Below are 4551 nucleotides of genomic sequence, written 5' to 3' on the forward strand. Positions count from 1 at the left end.
TTTTCTGATCTTGATGCAAATACCTCACTAGCCCTATCTACAAGTTTTGTTTGGATCAACAAAACCCACATGGTCACTGGCCACTGCATTTGTTTAGCCACATTTTCAAGTGAGATGAAAAAGGCTTCCACATCCTTCTCATCAAACTTAGGCAATGCTTGAATGTACTTAATCAGTTTCTCACTCGGCTTCTGACTACTAGGGGCTAGCTCATCCTCACTGAGGTAAAAACAATGACTGCAGATGCTGGATTCCCCACTGAGCCGACCCTCAGCCTTTTAAACTGACTTTCCTTTTCAAGTGTCAGTTTTTGAAGTTCAAAGGCTCTCCTTTTATTTCTCTTTTGCTTTTAATCGTAACTCAAACTGTTTCATTTCTGCTGCCCTTTAGTATCTCTCATCTCTGACTCAAGCTGCGTCATTTGTAATTTAATTTTTGCCGTCTCTACAGATTCTGATAGTTTCTCCGGCAAGTTTAAATACTGAGCTACTGCGGTAATTATCGCTCTTTCCTTCACAGGAGCAGGCAGCTCCGATCCCAGCTGGTCTGCTAATTCCTGCAGCTTGGTCTTATTCACCTTTTGCAAAAATTCCAAATTCACTGCATCCACATCCAGAAAACCTTTGGTGACTAAAAGAGCTATAACTATCCCGAGCTTTGTCTAACCAATCAAGCCAACACCCGAAATGAAAACACTAGCACCTACCACTCGCTGTTTAAAATCCCACAAAAAGTCCACAATCTGTTATGGACCATGCCAGATCACTTAAAACATTCCTAAACAGGCAGCCCAGACCATAACTTTGCATCTTGTTTCGGTAAGTGTCCAGTGAAAATTACCCAGAGTAAGTTAGCGAGGTTGGCTACCAAGTTTTAAAACAGACAGAAATGTATTCACAAAATTACACAATGAAACACAAAGACCAAGAATATAGAATCCCTTCAGAACTCAGTCTATCCAAACAAGATTTAATTATGCTGTTCAGAATATATACAACAGACCCAGTAAGCAAACCCCTTGAAACACAATAAAAATGTAACAAATGCTTACATGTTAAAGTTAGAAGGGCAAAAGGAGAGAGAGTCTAGCAGCCTGTTTCCATACAGCTTAACTCCTTAAATAGTTCTGGACTGAACTCCTCGGCTAGAGGAATTCCTGCTGAAGAGCTTTTGCCAGAAACGTTGATTTTCCTGCTCCTCAGGATGCTGCCTAACCTACTGTGCTTTTCCAGCACCACACTCTCGACTCTAATCTCCAGCATCTGCAGTCCTCACTTTCACCCTGGTCAGCTCGAGAGATAACCACTTCTCTTTCATTATCCAGGTCACTACTTTGGCCTCAAGTCTCATCTGTTTACATATAAACAAAAAGACCTCTCAGAATCCTTTCTGTACCAAACTAGTCTGATTGGAGCCGGGAGCTGTTTATGACTCCTCTGAAAAAAAAATCAAGGACATCGTATCCTTGAGAAAAGGAACAGCTTTTTAGAATAAAAGGGATCAGCTTTGTGAAAAATAAAATATATAGATATACACCATGTGTCTGTGTGCGTCTCTGGCTCTGTATGTGTTTCTGTCTCGGTATATGCGTCTATCTCTGTTGAACTATCTCTGTGTGTTTTTGCATGTTCTGAGCAAGGGTCACTCGACTTGAAACGTTAACTCTGACTTCTCTTCACAGATGCTGCCAGAGCTGTTGAGCTTATCCAGCAATTTCTGCTTTTGTTTCTGTGTGTTTGTAGTTGTGTTTGCTTGTGTATATGAGCGTGTGTATTAGTGAGTGTATGTCTCTATGTCTGTGTGTGTGTCTCTGTTGCTTTGGGTGAATCCGTCGACATGGATTTGACCCCTTTTCCCCCCTTTGTCTGTCCCTCTTGGTGTTTAAAATGGTACAATGGTCATGTTGGTGTGTGTTTGTATCTGTGGATCTATCTCTCACTGCAATGGGACTGACTGTAGTTTGAATGAATATAGCCAGACTCTCTCTCTCTCTCTCCTCTTGTGTTTAAAGTGATACAATGTCACCCTCTTATGGCCTCCCTACGCCACTACACAAGCAGGAACATGGGCCTTATCAATGAATAACCGAAAAGTTGAATGTGAACCCTTAGCCCCCAGGCCTCAGAAAGAGCGATGGACCCATGTCTGGGGTTTGAATCCCTTCCTGATGCCTCCTGTCATGAGGCTTCGGTCCTCCGCCAATTAATGGCTGCATGCGAAAGGGAGTTAAGGGTACAACAGTCCGTATCAGAGCGGTCCAGAATTCTTATGGACCAACTTGGAGCAATGGAAGAGAGGGCAGGAATACCCCAACGGGCTATAGGAGTTAGGATGTCACATTGAGGTTGTACAGGACATTGGTGAGGCCTCTTCTGGAGCATGGTGTCGAGTTCTGGTCTCCTGGATCTGAGAAGAATAGGTTTACCAGGATGTTGCCAGGAATGGGGGGGTTTGTGTCATAAGGAGAGGCTGGAATAGGCCTGGACATTTTTCACTGGAGCGTAGGAGGTTGACAGGTGACTTTATAAAGGTGAGGGGTATAGATGTGTGATGTGTGTTTTCTCTGGGGTGGGGGTTATCTAGACTGGGGGGGGCACATTTTAAGGTGAGAAGGGAGAGATTCAAGAATGACGTTATTGGCAAATTTTTACCCAGAGGGTGGTTCGCGTGTGGAATCAACTTCCAGAGGAAGTGGTGGATGTGGGCACAGTTACAGCATTTAAAAGACATTCAGAATCACACATGAGTAGGAAGATTTGGAGGGAGATGGGCAAGGAGCAGGCAGGTGGGACTAGTTTAGTTTGCGATTATGTTTGGCTGTTTCAGACCAAAGGGTCTGTTTCAGTGCTGTATGACTCTGCGTCCTGGACAGACTCCCTCTCCATAGGGGTCTCATTAGAACAACTGTATTTGTCCCACGCAGTGTTTGTGGCAGTCCTTGCATGGAATTTTGTAGATGACGTTGGTTTTGTCCATGGGTTGTACTGGGTCTTTTAAGTTTGTTACTTTTTGTTTGAGAGTATTGGTGGGTTTGTGTGCTACTAGGATTCCATAGGACAAACAGGAAGAAAGTTAGCCACCAGGATACACGAACACCAGCTAGCCACAAAAAGACAGGAAATGACATCACCACAAACCCCAGGAACCCCATCCAGGAGAAAGATATAAATAGAAAGCAGGAGACAACAGCTTCGCTTCACTTGGAGGTCGCCACTGATGATGTTACCGAGCCAGGTAATGAAACGTCTGGATATCAAACCTACAGCTCAGCGAGCAAACCTACACCCTAAACCTCAACCTGAGCTACAAACCTTCACAAACGTTGCAAGTATCCAGAAATGTAGCACAGTCCCAAGGGGTAAACCATGTACCCAGGATCCCTGTGATACAACCCTCCAGGCCTCGTGGTGTGTGAAGCTAAGTTGACCCTGCTAGACTGGGTGTAACCAACAGCTCACAGTTTACGAGAAACCCGGTGGGAGATCCATATTGTGTTAGAGGAGCGTGGGGGATTAGAGACGATTGGTGGGGCTTCTCTGAGAATGGGCGCACGGTGACTGGATGCTTAGCCCCATCCAGAAGAATTCCACGAAATTAGTCACGGGCTGAGATGGGACCAGATTGTCCCAGTCACATATACACACCAGGCTCTTGTGATCAACTCATCGTTAATGCCACAGGGAAAATCTCCTTTGACAGTGTTCAGGTTGTTGTCACCCATTCCTGAATAAAGTTGGGACTGCTTTTGCATTGGCACCAGTTTCCATCTGGAGAGATTTGACTGTTTCGGTACTGGGGGATGTCCCAGTCAGAGTTGTTTGAGGAGGAACGAGACAACAGCCCACTCTCCTCCCCACGTTTCCAACTCCTCACTTCCCCCTGAGGCAGCACCAACACCCCTCCACACATCAGCAACTCCCCACCCTGCTCTGTCCCACTCTCCTGGGGAAAACGCCTCCATCTGATGGCTCCTGCCCTCCTTTTGGGTTCTACTGCCTTCTTACTCACAGCCCAGGGATATTCCAGGAGGAGTGCTCTCCAGTCAGAGGCAAGGAAGACCAGGGATCAGGGATGGAGTGGGGGTCACGGACAGGGTAGGCGTCGGGAGTCCAGGAAAGAGCAGGGGTCAGGGAGGGGGTTAGGGAAATGCTAGGGCTCAGGGAGAGTGGAGGGGTCAGGGTTTCAGGGAAGGGGTAGGGGTCAGGGATCAGGAGGTGTTTTCCATTGGAATTTAGAAGACTGAGGGGAATCTTGCAGAAATTTATAAAATTATGAAGAGAATCGATAAGATGGAAGCAGGGAGGATGTTTCCACTGGCGGGTGACACCAGATTGGGGGGGGGTGGTCACAGCCGCAAAAACAAGGGAGAGCAGGGTTTAGTACGGAGCTGAGAGGGAACTTCTCCCCCCAGAGGGTTGTGGAATTCCCTGCTCAGTGAAGTAGTTGAGGGGACCACATTGAAAGGTTTTTAAGGCAAAGGCAGATTTTTGAACAGCGTGCGGATCTATGTTCAGGGGGAGCAGGCGTTTAAGTGGAGCTGAGTCCACAAGG

The sequence above is a fragment of the Chiloscyllium plagiosum genome, chromosome 47, assembly GCF_004010195.1.
Source record: "Chiloscyllium plagiosum isolate BGI_BamShark_2017 chromosome 47, ASM401019v2, whole genome shotgun sequence".
Lineage (NCBI taxonomy): Eukaryota > Metazoa > Chordata > Chondrichthyes > Orectolobiformes > Hemiscylliidae > Chiloscyllium > Chiloscyllium plagiosum.